This window comes from Hyaena hyaena, unplaced genomic scaffold (assembly GCF_003009895.1).
Source record: "Hyaena hyaena isolate Hyena2069 unplaced genomic scaffold, ASM300989v1 scaffold_1225, whole genome shotgun sequence".
NCBI lineage: Eukaryota > Metazoa > Chordata > Mammalia > Carnivora > Hyaenidae > Hyaena > Hyaena hyaena.
This window is the reverse complement of record NW_024081863.1, coordinates 453,863-473,927: the sequence shown is the minus strand read 5'-3', so window position 1 is coordinate 473,927 and position 20,065 is coordinate 453,863.

The window sequence follows — 20,065 nt, the reverse complement described above, 5'->3', positions numbered from 1 at the left end:
CATTCAGATACCTTCAGAAGGGGGAAAATGAAATGTATTGTACATTTTGGTGTTAGTTGTTACTTTACCTTTTTCTGAGAATCTTACTGCTAGAGTTTTCTTTTTGTTTTTTAACCTAGGCTTGAGTTTCAGAAATGGCCAGGATGAGAATTAGACATTGTTTGAAAGTTTAACCTTTTTAGATATGCTTAGCGTTTAAAACCAAAACAACACTTGTGAATACAGTGCTATTTTCTAGGTAGTCCGAAAATTAAGGTACAAGCAAATAAAACTCAGCAATATCAAAAGGAAAACACAAAGGAAATCAAAGAGCAGTTAAACATAAATGCCAATTTGAATTAGTATTCTGTTACATATAAATAATTATTTCATAAATCTTTTCAAACATTTATTAAAAGGATTTTTAAATTATGAGGTCATTAGTGTATAATGCAATGTTTTAAATATCAGCATTCTTTCTAGAGTCATGTCATATCATGGCATACTAATTTGTATAACAGGAGAAAATATCATATTACATTCATGACTTTGAACCTTACACATAAATATTAATGAAGATTCTCTCTGTTTCCTTCCATTCAGAAAACCAATATTTACTTTAGTGCTACTTACTTGGAAAACAAGACACTATCATGTCACCCTCATCAACCAAAGCATTTATTAAACACTCATATAATGATTTTCTTTGGGGACCATCTAGTACAGGGCTCAAATTTGTTCACCATGGCACTATTTGATGCCGGAAAAACTGCAAAACCACAGTTTACCAAACCCATGACAAATACTGTGTTTAGATACATGCATCCTTATGTAATGGGACTTGCTACACCTCAGAGCTTATACCAAGCCCTTCATCATCATTATTAGATTAATAACCAGTGATTGTGATTTTTACATCTTAAAGAGGTCTTTGAAAAACATTAGCTAGAAAATTACCAGTCCCTAGACTAAAATAGCTAGAGGGGGATTGACCAGTATCTGATGAAGACATCCTAACTCTATGCCCAGTGATTCAGTCTTTCCTTTAGTTGAGATATAATTGACATGTAACATTATATTAGTTCCAGATGTATAGCATGAGTCAGTATTTGCATATATTGCAAAATGATCACCACACTAAATCTAATTAACACACATCACCTCCCGTAGTTACATTTTTTCCTTGTGATGAGAACCTTTAAGATCTATTTTGTTAGCAACTTTCAAATATACAATTCAGTATTATTAGCTACAGTCACCATGCTATACATTTAATTCCCAGGGCTTATTTATTTTATGACTGGAGGTTTGTATCTTTTGACTCCTTCACCCATCTCGCCCCTCCCCCAACCTCTGAATCCACTGATGCGTTTTTTTCTTTTTTTTTACTTTTTTGACACCTCTTATTCATTGATCACACTAACCTCTCATTATCTTTCAACTTCTTTCAGGTAACACCATCCTTATTAAACACAGATTTCACAGTCTATCATCATCTATATTCTTTGCAAATACTCTCAATTTCTTTACCTTTTACTTCCATTATTTTCTGTGGAGAAAACTCCAACCTGAGATGATTCCTACTGGCCATCTTTCTGCCAGCACAGTGCACTTGTACAAGAAAAACTACACAACCAGCTCTCTAGGTGCTCTCTGGTTTAAAGTTCACATCCACCAATAAGCATTCAAGACTGTTTCCCCTAGTTCTAAATTTCCCCAAGGCCTAATATTCCCAGGCTCCTTTATCCTGTTTTCTTAAACCATCCTCCCATTTTTTAGTCTCACCTTTAACTAATGATCAATTCTTACTTTATACTTCTTTGAGAAGATAATAATCATCAAATGCGAGTTCTGTTATGTTCTTGCCACTACATTTAGAATCTACTTGCGGAGCACCTGGGTGGCTCAATCGGTTGAGCGTCCTGCTTCAGGCTCAGGTCATGATCTCGAGGTTCATGGGTTTGAGCCCTGTGTCGGGCTCTGTGCTGACAGCTCAGAGCCTGGAGCTTGCTTCAGATTCTATGTCTCCCTCTCTCTCTCTGCCCCTCCCTTGCTCATGCTCTGTCTCAAAAATAAATAAACTATTAAGAAAAGAAATCTACTTGCATCTCTACACATTTTTCTTTTTCTCCTTTCCTTTTAGAATAGAGGCAGTATCCATCTTTTTTGTGCCAAATGCCAGTCCTTTCTGCTGTGCTCTGAGCCCTCCCTTCCTACCTGGATCAAGAAATTTACTACTTTCTATTCTACTCAAAGATTTCTTTTCCTATAATCTCTCACTGTCTTCTCATTCATTCCCATTTTTTCTAATAAGCATATACCATGCCTTAAGGAACTATGTTCATTAAAACAACAGCCCCCCCCCCCCAAAAAAAAACACATTCCTTTATCCCTAGTCTCCTTTCAAATACCATTTCATTTTCCAGCTCTGTCTTCTTAAATGTGTTGTCTTGATTCGGTAACACTTTCTATTGACTTTTTGACTCAATCCAACCAACCAAGTTTCTATCCCCATCATACTATCAAACTGTGGTTTTCAAAATACCAATTACCTCTGTGCTTCCAAATTGAAAGCGACCTTTTCTATCTTAAACTAACTAAATCTCTGATCAGAAATTAAATGTTGACTATTTTCTTTTGCTTGAAGGACTCCTCACTCTTTGCGTCTATGACACTGCATTTTTCTGTTTCTCCTATTCTTAATCTGTTTCTATTTCTCTATCAGCCCATAAATAATTGTGTTCCTCTGTCCCTGGACCTGGGTCCTCTATTTTTCTTCCTTCCAATAATCTTTCTCAACATTTACACTTGTTTCTCTCCTCAAGAGTAATATTTTCGCCACATAAATTGGATCATGATACTGCCCAGCATACAGTCCTTCAACAATCTCCCATTGTATTTGTAATAAAATTCTGAAATTTTCCTGTTTTTTTCATAAATATTTACTCACACTCGGAAGACATTTTAATCTCACCAAAACCTGCACATAGCCTTCAAGATCCTCTCATTTTGATTTTTAACATCCCCTCTGGGCTCACTCTGCTCCAACCACACCAATTTTCATTCATTTCCTCAATCTTCTTTCTCACCTCATGGTCTTTTCAAACTGTATTAAGCACATGTCCACTCCCTCAGCCTGATTTTGCATGGCTTGCTCCATCTCACACATCATTTCTCAGTTTAAATGTCATTTCTCCTTCTAAATATAAATGATCTATCAAAAATATATTCCCTTGGGGGGCGCCTGGGTGGCTCAGTCGGTTGGGCGTCTGACTTCAGCTCAGGTCATGATCTCACGGTTTGTGGGTTCCAGCCCCGCGTCGGGCTCTGTGCTGACAACTCAGAGCCTGTTTCAGATCCTATGTTTTCCTCTCTCTCTGCCCCTCCCATGCTCATGCTCTGTCTCTCTCTGTCTCAAAAATAAATAAATATTAAAAATATATATATATATTCCCTTGGGGGAAACCTGGGTGTCTCAGTCACTTGAGCATCTGACTTGGGCTCAAGTCACGGATCTCACTGCTTGTGAGTTCGAGCCCTGCATCAGGCTCTGTGCTGACAGCTCAGAGGTTGGAGCCTGCTTCGGATTCTGTCTCTGTCTCTCTGCACTTCCTATCTCTCTCTGTCTCTCTCAAATATAAAATAAAACCTAACGTTTTTAAAAAATATATTCCCTTGATTTATGATCTAGCTCAAAAACTTGTTCATTAAAAATCTCATTGAATTTTTTATTTATCTTATGTTTACTTGTCTTTGTTTTATTCCTTTTTTTATCATTTCTCCACAAACATGTAAGTACTATGAGTGCAACAATTATGTTAATTACCTTCAACACAGTAACTCCAGTCCCATAGTCCCTTACCTTATATATACCATGCACTTAGTATTAGTTAAATATTATCTGACTATTATAATTATTATGTTATGATAAACTATATACTATAAGTTTTAGTCCATCCTAGTCAGTAGTACAGAATACCATAGACTGGGTGGGTTATAAACAACAGAAATTACTTTTCTATAGTTCTGGAAGTTGTGAAGTCCAAGATCAAGGGGCTGGCAGGTTCAGTGTCTGGTAAGGGCCTGCTTCCCTGTTCATAGAAGGCCATCTTTCCACATGTGTTCTCACATGTCAGAGGGTGGCAGTCAGCTCTCTCGGGACTCTTTTATAGGGTCACTAATCCCATCCAAGAGGAGTCTGTCCTCAGGACATAATCACCTCCCAAAGCCTCACATCTAAGTACCATTATATTGGTGATTAGGTTTCAACTTATGAATTTGAGAGAAATACAACATTCAGTGTATAGTAGTATTATATACATTCTACACCCTTAGTGTCTGTCATAGGGTAGAATGCTTCCAGGGTTGGCATATGATAAGATGTTAGGTGCACATGAATAACCATCACTTTTCTTATTTCAATGAATAATATAACAATTTTATATAACAAATTATAGTTTATGTAATTATGTGTTTTGGATAAATAATTATGTATTATATAAGTTAGTTATATAATAAATATATAAATAAATCAATATTTATTTTAATGTGCTTAGGAAAAAATACAGATTGCTTCTGAAACCCATGATTTTACAGATAAGAGTCATGAGATATCATTGTCCTCAATTTAAAGAAAAGTATCAGATAAATTATAATGTAGGTAAAGAGCAGTCAGGTGTAGATTTTGAGAGTAGCATACATATTTTGTGAAGCCTGAGGAATATAGTCTTAGATAAGGTGAAAACTTGATGCTATTGTAAATCCACTTAGCTGAAGAGAAAATGTATAAAGGTCTAGTGCCTAAATTTCTAACCTGCTTTGGTAGATTATATAATTTGCATAGTATTCACTGCCCATCCTATTCGACAGGCTTGGGTATGTGACTTGTTTTGAAGGATGAAAAGGGAATATAAGTTATGGGTTTAAAAGAAACTGTAAAGGCCAGAACATCACTACCATGTTCTCTTTTTACCCTTTGCCACGAGAACAGACAGCATTCCAGATGGAGGCTGCATTATCAGGTCAAGTCCCCAAATGAAGTTAACATGGGAGAGCACTGTAGCTTGTGAAGTGTCTAAAATTTTGCTCTAATTGCAAACTAACAAATCAGCCTACCAGCATCACACACTGCTGGTAAAAAGTACAGGGCGGCTGGGTCAAAGGCGATGGGATATATTACTTGTAGTAATAGCAACAGCAACATTATCATCTTTGTTCAAGTTCCCTGGGCATCCATTTTCACAGGATGACACAAAGAAGACCAGAATTGCCTGCACACTTGCTGGGGTATTTGAAGGAAGAGGAACCACTCACGGCACTCGAAGCTTTTTAATGGTCTAACATTTGTACCAGAGAAAGACATTATCTTTATGGTTCTAGACAGTAAACAAGCCTGCCCTTTTCTGTGGAGAGACACATATCTCAATCTTCCAAGACTGTTAGCTGTACATTCTTGAAAAGGTACAGAAGAACAAAAGCAGTCCATGTCTATTGATAGGCTTGCAAAAATGCAAAAGTCCTGTGGATAATTGTCACTCAGGATAGTCAAATGATAACGGATATGTAGCATGAACGAGAATTAAATCCTTATTATTGATTGTCCTTGACATTTGGGGACCATATATAACCATTACATAATCTAGACTACTCCAAATAGTATTCCTAGATCTGTCAATTTTATAGGAATCTATCCATGAAATTCACGAATTCCATAAATCTCCATAAAAATTATAGGAAAAGTTTTGTGTATGTCTATATCCAAACATTTATTTTTCTTTAGGTAAAAGTTCATAACATTTATCAGATTCTGAAGAGTTATGACACCCCAAAATTCCAAAACAGTCCAAGAAATATATTTGATCATCCCCAAGCATAGACATTTTGACTTTTTGTTTATGTTTACTCAGAAAGAAGGTAAAAATTTTTAAATGCAAAAGGAAATACACATATGTGTGCTGAAAAAATGGAAAGTCCAACTGGAAATTAGCAATTTTCCTATTAATAAAAGCATTTCTGATTAATTCATATCATATAAGAATATTTTTTAATACCCAACAGTCCATAAAATGTTTAAGTGCTATGTTTGGAATATGAATGCCTCTTTAACCTCTCCCATAATGTTCATTGGGTTTTATTTTTCCTTTTCTAAAAATAGTTGTGATTATACACACTGCTTATAAAATAAAATATAAAAATAAGATCACATAAGCCAAGCATTCTTTATAAGCCTGCAAGACAACCAATTCTCTTCAATTTATTTGAATTGTCAGATTTTTCAATGACATGGTGCTGAATAGAAGAACCTCACTTTATTTTTTTTAAATATAGTTTACTGTTAAGTTGGTTTCCACATAACACCCAGTGCACATCCCAACAAGTGGCCGTCAATGCCCGTCAACCATTTTCCCCTCTCTCCCACTCCCCATCATCCGTCAGTCTGTTCTCAGTATTTAAGAGCCTCTTATAGCTTGCCTCCCTCCCTCTCCATAAGTATTTTTCCCCTTCCCCTCCCCCATGGTCTTCTGTTAAGTTTCTCCTGATCCACATATGAGTGAAAACAAATGTTAGGCAGAGGAAGGACCTCTGTTTAAATATGGGGGTATTTTAATAAAATTAAAGTGTCATTGGAGTGCCTGGGTGGCTCAGTCAGTTGGCTGTCAGACTTCAGCTCAGGTCATGATCTCAAGGTTTCTGAGTTAGAGCCCCACATCAGGCTCTGTGCTGACAGCAGCCTGAAGCCTGCTTCAGATTCTGTGTCTCCCTCTCTCTCTGTCCCTCCTCTGCTCATGCTCTGTCTCTCTTATCTAAAAAATAATAAATAAACATTAAAAAATTTTAAGTCATATAGCACCCATAGGTAAAACATAGAAATGACATACTTTTTTACTTAGTGACCTTTGACTGAGAAGATAGAGCAAATAGATGCTCTGTTTGTTGGCATGTGTGTGGACATGAGAGGTGGGCAGTGAGGAGAGGGAGAGACAGAATTAGAAGAACACAGAGCAGACTGAATCTGGAGTTAGAGGGACAAGCCAAGTCGAAGTCAATTAGGAAAGTGGAGACTGAAATCCATAAGAGAAGTGCATTAAGTGACTAAAAAGGGCCTGACAGAAGACTGCCATCCGGGGAATGAGGTCCTGCTGGGTTCTCAGGTAGCTGGTTTGGAGGTAGGGTGGCTAGGACCTCTGTGAGGAGATGTAGTTTTCTGAGACAGCCCTGGGCTCTCTCTCTCTCTCTTAACCCTTGTTGTTGGGTGAGTATGACCCTGATTTTGGAACATCAAAAATAGCGAAAATAGTGTGAGTCAGGGGATTCTAACATGGAGTTCTGATATTTGGGAAATAATTTAACATCTTTGTGTTCATGAATTTCTAACTGAAATTGAGCATTTTATTCAAAAGGAGTATACGAAAGAAACTACAAAAAGTATTAATATTAGCAGTGCCTGTGTCTTTGTCACCAATGCAAATCAAAATATTTTTATATTGCAGTATAGTTGTTACATCTATATTGAAGTATCTTGTTTACACATGATCACTTAGAAATTATGTCAGCTGTTAAACTCACTACTAGATATTATGTAATGCTAATAAATAAATAAATAAATAAGCAGTATTACTTTATGGAAACTGATTTCTTAAATAACAGTAATATTTATATAATTGGTTTCTTCTGTAACTTTGCATGCTTTGTAACATGAACTTAAACATTTTATTTTGGGGAGGCACCTGGGTGACTCCATCCATTAAATAGCCCACTTCAGTTTAGGTCATGATCGTCCCATTCCTGAGTTTGAGACTCTCATGGGGTTCTGTGATGACAGCTCAGAGCTTAGAGCCTGCTTTGGATTCTGTGCCACCCTGTCTCTCTGCCTCTCCCCAGCTCGTGCTCTGTCTCTCTCTCAAAAACAAATAAACATAAACAAACAAACAAATAAATGAACAAATAAATAAAAATTTTATTCTGGGAATTGAACTATGGCTTCACTAAATCATCAAAGGGATGGATGACACACAAAAAAGGTTAAAAGCCTCTGATACAGATAAACTACTCAAAAGTCGAAAAACTTTTAAGACATTTATTTATTTTATTTTCTGAATTCATAAGAGATAGCTTCTGAATTTGCATTAAAAGTTTAACATTGAAAAATGCTTTCTGATAAATGTTGAAAATTCCAAAATTTATTTCTATCATACTGTTCTAACATATGCACAAATATATTAACAATGAATATTTTCAAAAGCATTGGCAGTCTAAATAGTGCTCATAATTACATCAATACACTCTGTGAAAAGAATCTTGGGTTAGGAATTCAATATTCAGCAGTCCCATTTCAACCTCTAAGAAATTTATTCCCTGGGCTTCAGGTTTTTCACCTGAATAGACTGGGCTGGGTGATGTCAATGGCATCTTCCAACTCTATGGCTTAGTACTTTTTGTATTTGCCTTAGAAAGAAAGAAAGAAAGAAAGAAAGAAAGAAAGAAAGAAAGAAAGAAAGAAAGAAAGAAAGGAAGGAAGGAAGGAAGGAAGGAAGAAAGAAAGAAAGAAAGAAAGAAAGAAAGAAAGAAAGAAAGAAAGAAAGAAAGAAAGAAAGAAAGAGAGAGAGAGAGAGAAAGAAAGGAAGGAAGGAAGAAAAAGAAAAAATTTTCTGATTCCAATTAAATAGCACAATGAGTAAAAGAAAAAAGAGCTAAAAAACTTTCCACTTGGCATAAAATAACCAGTTTTATTCAAATAGAGAAATATGTATGTACATACCTTTTTTCATTAACATAAATTTATAGCTGGTTGGTCTTTCTTAATTACATACTCAACCTACAGGTTGATTTAGTGTCATATCATGTTAACTCATAGAGAACAGCAACTTTCCAAGAAGTTGTTTTCCTCTGAAGAGATAGACAATCCCTTTAAGAAAGACCTTTTCTGAGCTCAGTGCATCTATAGAATGAGTATTATGGTTCACCTATGTCAAATAGACATTTCTCACTGTTGCAAGATCAAGGTGACATTCTAATTAAATGAATTCTTAAAAAAGCTAAGCTCCATGGGCTGAAGCTAATTAAAGAATAGCACTAAATTTTACCTATTACTCCAGCTTTAATAAATACATGTTGATGAAAACTGCAATTCAAATAGTAAGTCAGGTCTCTGTCCTGCCTAATTCTTCATGTTGCTAAAATCAAAAATTGCTCCTCAGAAATATCGTGACACAGAGCATTTACAGACTGACCTAGATAGGCAATCTAAAAACCATCAAAAAAAAGGATGGAAAAAGAATTTTAAGAAAACATTTGAAACATTTTCCTTCTAAAATTGAAAAGAATCAATGTTATCCAAATGAAAGGCTTCAAAACCTGTTAGCAAAACAAGATGGAGAGAAATGTAGTTAATGTATCTAAAATTGTAAAATTGTTTTAAAAAGTGCCTTTCTTATTACATCCAAATGCAATTTTCAAGACAGAGGCATTGTAACATGACTCCGCGTGCTTCACTGTGTATACAATAAAGCAGCAAAATTAATCCCTTCCCCTGGCGACCTCTGGAAATGAAAACCCATTATAGTAATAATATTTGTACTTAGGTCTTGATGTTTCTGTGCTGAATTTGAATGCTATGAAATAATTATATATAGTGGTTGATGGGGACTTATGTGCAGATAATTATATAAATAATCCTCTTTCCATAGGGACAAGGTGACTTTTTAGATCTGGTAGAAACTCAACCTAATAAAACTCATAATAAATTTCTTTACTGTTAAAGCATGATTTTGACTATCCCAAGGACTGATTAGAAATATTTGCTTTTCACAGGGATCCAATGACAGAATTTGACTAGAAGCCCTGCAACTTTGAGGCCTTTGGCCCCAAATTACATGCCAGTTCCTACCCTTAAGATAGACGCATCCACTTGACTCATGAATGTCTTTGATAAGGTCCAGAATCTTACAGAGTTGCTCTACTTTGAAAAGGAAAGTAACCTACAATTTTATGAAGATAGCCTTTGTAAAATTAATGTTTGAAAACATGGTACATTTCTCACATATAAGAAGTTTCTGTCTGGAACCTAAACACTAAACTGCCCTTTTTGACTCACTCAAGCTACTATTTTTCTTTGCCATAATAGCTTTTTTTAAACCTGTTCAGTGAAAGGTTCTTAGATTCTTCACACAATCTATGAGAAAAAAAAAAAAGGATTCTACCCTGTGTGTTGTCTTCTTTTTCTTATTTTTCCTTGTTAAAAAAAATCTCATTACAAATTAGCCTTTTCACCTTCTATTGACCAGAATACTCACTTTTTTTTAATGCTTATTGATTTTTGAGAGAGAGAGACAGAGTGTAAGCAGGGGAGGGTCAGAGAGAGAGGGAGACACAGAATCTAACGCAGACTCCAGGTTCTGAGCTGTCAGCACAGAGTCTGACATGGGGCTCAAACCCACAAACCATGAGTTCGAGGTTTGAGCCAAAGTCTGACACTCAACTGACTGAGCCACCCAGGCACCCCCAGAATACTTGCTTTAAAAATAGCTAGTTATAGTCTAGTAGAATACATTGTCTTTACCAAGCCTTGATCTACTTGGCAGCATTTTCTATGTAAACCTCCTGCTTTCTTAAAATTATCTCTTCCTCTATTTTCCATAAACATTCAATACTTATTTGTTGAATGAATGGATAAATGAATGAATGGTTTCACTGTCCTCTTTCACCTTCTTTGTTTTTATGTGTTCCTTCCCTGTCTTCTGATGAACACCCATGGTTTTAACATTTGCCTTTATACAGGATGCTTAGTTATCTTGCTGCTTCCTCTCCAGGTATCTTTACCAAATCTCAAATCCTTAAATTCTAATACTTATTAAAAAATCCGGTATATAATTTCATCACCAGTAGATTAATGTCAAAGTCTCCTGATCATCAAAACCCCAAATAACTTCTACCTTTCCTATTTTTGTTAAGGAGATTAACATCATCTCAGTCATTCAAGCTCAACATCTCAATTTTATTCTGAACTTCCCACTTTCCATTCAGAAATGCAGTATTAAAGATTCTGCTTCTGTTTTTGCTCCTGTATTTTCACTGCCAACACGGTAGTTCAGGTCAACTGTAAATTCTCTCTGAGTCTTCATCTAACTGCATACTCAGTCACTTCTCTAAATCCCTGGTGCAAAACTCTACATATAGCATAATGTAATTACTCAACAGGAAATGTATGAAATTAATCAACTTTCCCGCATTGGCCTCAGCCTTTTCCAAACCACCTCTAATAGAATATTTTGCTAAAAATACAGCTCTGATAATGTCGGTCTCCAGCCAAGAATAAAGCCAAAAATTGCAATAATACTGTATTTTTTAAAGAGCATAATCCCTAACTATTTTGTCAGGTATTTAACAATCTTTCCCAATATTAACCCTGTTTTCAGAACTTTAATCCCACTTACCTTGCCCTCCATTTCTAAACTACTGCTACTAACTTGTTCAATATTTCAATCCCTGCCAAGACTGGAACTCTTACCAAAATCTTGCCAATTTCTTTTTCAGAGATTAGACCTTTGATTCTGAGTCTAAGACTGAGTTTGAGTTTGTACAATTCCTATAAAAGATGTATGGCTAACATGGACACCCTAATTCACAATTGGCATTCCTGATACCTCACTCTACAAATTTCCTTCTATTTATATGCATCACAACTGGAACTTGCCATATTGCCATCAAATTTGAATATCAAAGTGTGCTTGTCCACCAAATTGAACTTTACTTTCAGCATGCAAAATAAATTAGCCTCACCCAAGAGAGTGAATGCAATTCCAGGTCCTACCTCTACACTGCTTGTCTATCTTACCATGATTGACTATGTCTGTAGATAACTTTTTTTTCTGCTTAAATGTCCTGCAACATATTTCATTTGATTCTTATAAAAATATCACAAACCTCCATGAACCTATGGGACTAGAAGCTTATTAAGCATGAAGAGTGTGATTTGGTCATTATTGCACTTCTCACCAAAATTTGTGTATTGTCTCACATAAAGAAGATACTCAAACACTTATCAAATGAGTCTTGTATCCCTCACATCACCTCTTTTTACCCTCACCCACCAAAACCAGATTGGAAGGGCCTTTTTGGCTTTTGACTTAGAGAGGAATTTGGTATGATGGACTACTCTGGTCGTGATTGGTCCTTACAGAAAACATGTCCTAAAATAACTTTTATCTTTTAATAAATGAAGATTCAGAGCTCTTGAAAGTTATAGAAAAGATTTATTAATGAACTTTGACATTTTGATGGATTTTGAGAATATAATTGTCTGTCACAAGACACTGTAAAGTTGCTCAATGCTATATTTTAAATTTGGGGATATTTTTATGCTTCTGTAAAATTATTGGGGGATTGTACAGTTAAATTGTTTTTTTATTTATTTTACTTGAAAAGCAAAACAAAAATATCACAGAATTTTAGAAACAATAAAATTTCACAATAAGTAAGTTCAAACCTTTCTTTGCCAAAGAGAAAACTAACACACAGAAGTAGAGTTACATCCAAGATCAAGTAAGCTGGAATTTAAACAGCGGGGTGCTTGGGTGGCTCAGTCAGGTAAGCATCTGACTTTGGCTCAGGTCATGATCTCACAGTTCATGGGTTTGAGTCCCACTTTGGGCTCTGTGCTGACAGCTCGGAACCTGGAGCCTGTTTCAGATTCTGCGTCTCCCTATCTCTCTGCCCCTCCCCTGATTGTGCTTGGTCTCTCTCTATCTCAAAAATAAAAATAAACCCCCAAAAACTAACAAGCTTTATGGAGAACTTCTGTTGTGGCAGTAATGTTTTCCTCTATTCTGGAAAATAGGTTAAACACTTTGAGGGCACGGGGAGGAATAGAAAGACAAGACACCATCTTTCTTGGTGTGGTGAAAAGAATCATAGCTATAGAGAACAACAGCAAGGATATTTGATGCCCCTCTTTATTTGTAGGGCAGGAGGGAAGGTAGAGATAATAATTGAAGCTCAGACCAGAAACTGGAGTGGGGAACACAGAAAAGGCATTTTAAGTTGTCTACCCAGAGAATCATACCTCAATTGGCCCTGTCTAGGTTAAATAAGCACATTCATTTAATGCTTTGAATGAGTTATTGCCATAAGTTTTAGGATTATTGGAAAAATGAAACTGTGTGCATGTGTGTGTGTGCGTGCGTGTGCATGCACATACATATGTAAATGAATCTTATGTAGAATGTGGCCATTATTATATAGTAAACTGACTAAATTTATAGTTTAAAACTTGATTTCAGTAATTTGAAATAACTTATCACAAAGAGTTTTATATTCTTAGACATGAAAATTCAGTGAAACACTGAGTCAAAATGTTACTAAAGGCATCTATTTCCTAAATAGACTTTTGAATTCTACTTATCTCTGAATTAATAATAACAATAACAATGAGGGAGGGGTGTCTGGGTGGCTCAGTCCATTAGGTGTCTGACTTTTGGTTTTGGCTCAGGTCATGATCTCATGGTTCGTGAGTTTGAGCCCCCACTCACTGGGCTCTGTGCTGACAGCAGGGAGCCTGCTTGGGATTCTTTCTGTCTCCCTCTCTCTCTGCCCTTCTCTGTCCTTCCCCCACTCATTCTTTATCTCTCTCTCAAAATAAATGAATAATCACTTTTTAAAAATAACAATACAGGAGAGGGGAGAGGAGAGGCCAAGAGTCCTTCATGCTCATCCCTTTAAATTGATTACTGTGTCTGTATTGTAGAATGGTCTGTAAAAATGAAAGAAAAAAATTAAAAGGACAGATGGTAAAGCAGAACGCAACATACGCTTGGAGAGTATCCACTGAGAGGAAAATGCTTTATAATTGGTAAATACAATAATGAAATATGTTAATTCCTATCACAAGGATTTAGGAGTCAAGGCCATCTGTGTGAAACAAATATCACCAATAAAGATGTTTTCCTGCCTGGATTATCAAAGGATCAAATAGCGATTTTTGACCACAGTTGAGAAACAAGCCATATGTTGACAAGTCTCTCACTTTCAGAGGCTGTAGCATGTTATGTAGACAGATTTCCAGAAAATGTAGAGAAGGTGGTTTCAGGCAACTTCATTGTCTCTACTATTTTATTTTTCGAAGTCTTTCTCTTAGTCTTCCGTGGGTTGTTCTATCTTCCTGCTCACTGCAGCTTAAGAAGTACTGTTGAAACTCTCTAGAATTAAATTGTTAGCTCAGAGTTTCTCATTTTAAAAGAATGCTAATGAGGGTGGCATATTCCTCTTCTCATATCAACTCCCCCCCTCCCTTACTTTCCTTTAAAATATTTCTGGAAGTCTAGGAAATTTCCAACTCTGGGGGTGGGAGGGAGAGGTATTATTCGCAACACAAGTAAAGGTATATTTTGAAATACAGCATGGCTTATTCAAAGATTGCCAGTAAGTATGCAAGTATGCAAAAAAAAAAAAAAAGTCTGCTTGTTAAGGTGCACGTTTTGTGCAGAAAATGCAACAGTAGATGGACCATGTTCTTTACTGATGGAAAACATGTACCTGCTTACAGCTATGAGTCCAGAAGCCCAATTTGCTAAAAATTAGTGATCCATCAGATTGATGGGCATAAAGCAATCTGCACTGTTGGCGCCTTGAAATTTCTTGCATCAGTCACCAGATCATGATTTACTAATAGGGTTTCAGGGCTTACAAAATAGCACAACTCTAACCACATATTAATATTTAATCTGGCATTTTAAGTGCACCTAACAAAAGACCCCAGAGCTGCTGACAGAACCCTAAATTGTGAATTTCTTAAAAGGGAATTGAGCAGGTCCATAGTGATTTCATGAAAAAAAAAAGAAAAAAGAAAAAGGAAAATAAATGGGTTCCAACGTTTCTTATGTAGACCTCACAAGCATGGCTCTCATTTTTCTTAAAAGTATTTATCATGCATTTTTAGATGCTTTATTAGAGAATCGGAAGGCTGTTTCTGGCGGCGGGCTGCAAAATCCACAATTAGATGACAGCAGATGCATTTCAGTTAATAAATTTTATATTAGACAATTTGCTCCTAAAATAATTCATTGGCACTTCCAAAATGTTGCTAAATGAGAGAAGATCTGGCCTATAAATCACTTGAATCACCTTATTACATGCTTTTAAGCAACTGTATCTGTTCTGAAGTAGTAAGTTGAAGAAGGTACTTAGTCGGCAAGTGGGTTTGCTTTGCAATCCTATTTTCAGGGCTCAAGATGACCATTAATGCCAAGTTTCAGAGATATCGAGACCCACTACAAACGAGAGTCCAAATGAAGAGGGAATGACTTTACCTGCCGATGCCATTGAGTACATACAATTATTATATCTAACATATATGATGAGTGTGCGGAATGAGGTGTCGCATTACTTCCATTTGTGACAAAAAAAAAAATACTACCATTTGTGAAAGATGCTCCTGTAATAACAGGATGCCACCTGTAATAACAGAATGTTTATTAGTGTACAAATGAGGGTTATAAATGACGTTTCTTATCTATGGAACAAAACACAAAGGACAACTTATTAGCAAAAGATAAATTGCTTAGCAAGATCTCAATGAGATGCTAGCTTTGTCATAAAAAAAAAAACAACAAGCTTTTTATTTGCACAGACCAATGCCTTTATAATCCATTTAAAATAATATACTTGCCACTAGGTGGCTATTTCTGATCAGATCATTTGACCATTTTAATTACATTTTTAATATCCTGGCTGCATAAACAAAGATAAATTACGAACCCTGCACAATCTGGCTGCTAGCTCAGGCAAAGTCGGTAATAATACCAGCTTTTGTTTGTGCCTCCTCTAATTAGATTCTGGAATCTAGGCTTTGTCAATCAATAATTTTAATTTTAGAATCGCCTTTTGATCTTGCATTTCATGTTTGTTTGGGAAAATGATCAGTAGGACAAAGCTGATAATTTATGCAGAAACAATCTCTCAGCAGAGCTACGCGCACATTCCTCCCCATCAACGGAAGCCTGCAGACGAAGCTTGACACAGGTCTAATTAGCATGCAGATATGTGTCGCCTCATTGGCAATTCAAATTGCTTTTTTATAATGTACCTCAAATTGTGCTACTCAAACATTGTATTTGATTTCCAAAGCCCCCTGGGCATCCCATAATGTCTCCCTTCATCCTGGGTATGAAGCATTTATTGAACAATCTGCTGAGACGGGCTGTCCTTTCGAAAACACCCAAACATCACATCCCTGGACCCAGCTTTTCCTCTTGTCTGAGAGAAACTTGTCCTGCAGAATTCCTTGTGCCCCATTTGGAGGTTTAGAGATGATATGTTACCTCATGAGTCGCTTCTCCCACGTGGTTGATGTGTAGAGGGCTTCACTTCTGTGCCACTCATTTTGAAAGTGGCGGAGGATGTCTGGGGAGCGCACATTAATATGCGGCACATAGCCACATCTCTGAATGCCAGTCTTCCATTCTTCATTAAACAAAAATGGCTGGATTGCAAGGATTGTTTGTCCTTTCTCCCACATACATATGCACACACACTCACATTTGCTCCTTGGGCACACACACATGCACACAACCTTCTCACGCACCTACACACCCACCCAAGACACCCAGAGCATATCATTGTCAGGACTGAGTTGTGCATGAAAGTTGTCTGCCGCACACATGACAAATAGGGAGATTCCAGCATACACTGGGGCTTCTTTTTTCTTTCTTTCTTTCTTTTCTTTTTTTTTTTTTTTTTTTTTGCCATGCAGCAACAAGTGGCAGAATCAATGGTGTACAGTTATTCAGCAATGTAATTCATTTCACTGGCTTTGGCTCCTAGCCAGATCCGCCATCTGTCTCTAGCTCTCCCTCTCCCCCTCTCTCTCCCTCTCCCTCTCTTTTGCTTGAATTTGTCCTACATTTCGTAATATTACGTGCCTGCTATCCTTATCCTATGCCAGAGGTACGCCACCAGTCTCACCCCCATTCCGGCGTGGAGTTCTCTGAGTTCGGTGGCACTTGGGATATTCCACGTCAGTGCCACGGGAGGAAAAGGGTAAGCAAAGAACAGAAGGATTAATTAAAAAAATATGTATATCTATATATCTGATGTTCTAGTATCCAGTTGTTCCTGCTTCAGCCTTTTATCCAAAGCCTTGAGATGGATCTGCCTCATCCAGGAACTTTTCCTGCTTCGTTAGAGTATCTTCGTTTTCTTTATCAGACGCTGGCACTCCTCGCCAGTGCACGGCTCCATGGAATGCCTGCTGTTGGACCCTTGCAGAGCTCTGCCACCAAACAACCTCCTGCATTGGAAATCGGGGGACTCCTCCAGGATCTTATGCGTGCTTGCTGTTTGAAGCTGCAGAAAAGTGAATAATCAATTAAGTATTGATTTCTTGTAAGATTTGGTAAATTTCAAAGGCAAGACAAAGAGGATGGCTTAAGGAAACACTGCAGGGACTTGGCGTAAATTAGACAACTAACGGAAGCGCAGAATAAAATAACACCTCAACTGAAGATTTCCTTGGAAGAATTAGCACTAGCTATTGGAAGACAATGGTGGATTTAATCAAAACAGCAGGCATGCAAGAATTTTACCCGTGAACCAGAAAAAGGAGCTAATTATAACCACCTTTTTTAATGGAGCTAATTTGACTGAATGGATGCAAATGTGCTTTATTTATGGATGAAGAAGCAAGCCTTACTGCAATGATCTTGGGATCATCGTATCTGCTAAGCTTTGCAGCTCCTGTTACCTTCAGTACATTTTTATTTCCGGAGAAGGTATTTATATGTAAACAACAGCTAACCATGCAAAAGATTCATCGGAACAATATACTATGGTATATGAGATGTAATCATAATTCTGCAGCCTTTCAGGATTTCCCCTAACTTGGGAGTTTTGCAACCTTTGCGTGCAATGGGTTATGGTAAACAATAAATGAATGATGTTAAACTGTTGTGATTTTTCAATGTGTAGTGTGTTAATCTCAGCTTTCTTAACATGTTGATTCAGAATTATTTGGCAATTAATCCATTAGGAAAAGGAAGGGAATTGTTGGGTGGGGTTTTTTAAATGCATTTGTAGTCTTCTTAGAGATCGGAATGTATAGGTCCCACCAGTCCATGAGCTCTATAATTATAAAAGAATGGTAAAATTTTTTGACAATTTGAGAAATTGGTTTTATAATGGGAACAATGTGTTATGATCAGTAAAAAGAGAATTGTTATGTTTTCTCTCTGAGTAGAATGTTCTTGAGTGGTTAACTCCTCTGTTGCTGATGAGAAGTAAGTATCTTATAACTGGCAAGAAAGAGAGATTGTAATGACAATGCTTTGTTCCTAGGCATCCTCACATTTCAGGCTGAAGTGCATTTTAAACATTTCCTTCTATTTCTATTATTATCTTTCTCTATTTTTCTTCTTTTCATCATTTTTGCTGTCTTGCAGTCTATGTTCCCTGAGCAACCATAGGAACCAAGTTACATTAAGCTTCAACACAAAGACCTTGTAAGAATAATGAATCCTCATTTGCATCGACATTTGTATTCAGATTTGCCAGGCTATAAACTTGGCAGATCAAGCGGAATATTAAGTAGAGGCTTCCATGGTAAATTGTGGCTCTTGAAATTGCTAAGCTCTCCCTTCTTTTTTTTCTTTTTTTTTTTTTCCTATCTGTGGTGGCAGGTCAAGTCTCCTGCCTACTTGCTTCTTAAGAAGCACATTGGCCCCTTCATCTTTCAGTATATGATGTCAGTTTCAAGCAGAAGAGGGAATAACCAGTAGTAGGTATTCTAGCTGAAGGTACAATATGACATGTGACTGGGACGTTAACTAAAGGCCAGAGACCATGAGAGAGGCATCTTTAAGCAACTGAATGGTGTAGGGAAATTAATTATCATGTGTGGGTAAGGTTTGATTTTTCTGGCATATTCAAAATACATTCATCTCATGAAAGTTCACACTCATTTTTAAACATTTCTAAAGGTTATATAGGAAAGACTGAGATAGCTCTTTATTTGTGAAACACTGCCATTTGGAGTCATCGTCGCTGGTCTACTCATGCCCATTCATGAAATACTTAAAATGCCTTATTTTAATGAGTCATTATGGATTCACAGACTCAACCTTGAGCTTTGCTTAATTCTGAAGTGGTAAAGTAGGAATAGTCAGAATTACTTCTGCATAAGTTCAGAAATATGACCTAGAAGGTCAAATCTACAATACAGTAAACAATGGGGGAAAATGTGGACTTTAATTTCCATATTTGGTCCAATCTGTGCAATGCCAAGTAAGTGAGTAATTGGAAACATTTGTGCATGACTTAATTTTTCATGCATTATCCCAATGTTTCAGAATCTTCTAAACAGAGCCCAAACCTATGACCTATTAACAAATTTTCACTTCTTGCCATTTTCTTTCTCTTAAGGACCCTTCATGAGTAGGGAGCAATCAAATGTATTAGAAGATCAGACTTGCGACAAATTTACGATGGACATCTTAATAATGGCTTTTCCTTTTTAAATCTTTTTTTTTAATTTAAATTGTGTAAATGATGAAATGTAGACTGGGTCTACTCTAAAGACATTCCTTTATGGTATATCATAAAGAATTGTGAAATTTTAGTAACTACCATAAGCAATTGACTTGACTTACTTTAATTTGAGGTAAGCTTTAATTGTGTGTGGTGAAATGGGAGAATGTTTCATGAATGATGCTGGACTTTTTTGGGAAAACTTGCACCGGTAAATATTTAGACTGGAGGATCACATTTCATAAGCTTCCCTATACTTGTAAAAATATTTATAAGACCTTGCCAAAACCTATATATTAGTATGATTTATATTAATATACTACAAGGCAGCATATTCTAAAGTAGGTATTAGATAGTCTTAATAGTAACTGGGTTTTCAAATCTGAAAAGTAAAATGCAAACATGACTTTTTGAGAATTGCATGTTTGCACTTCACAACCTCATCATTTTTAAGAGAAATAAACTATTAGATAATTTAATACTAAACCCAGCTATACTGAAAAACAAGAATATTAGCATTAAGTGGCAAAACTTGACTTTCACATTTATTCTTTAATACGAATAAGAAGGAAGC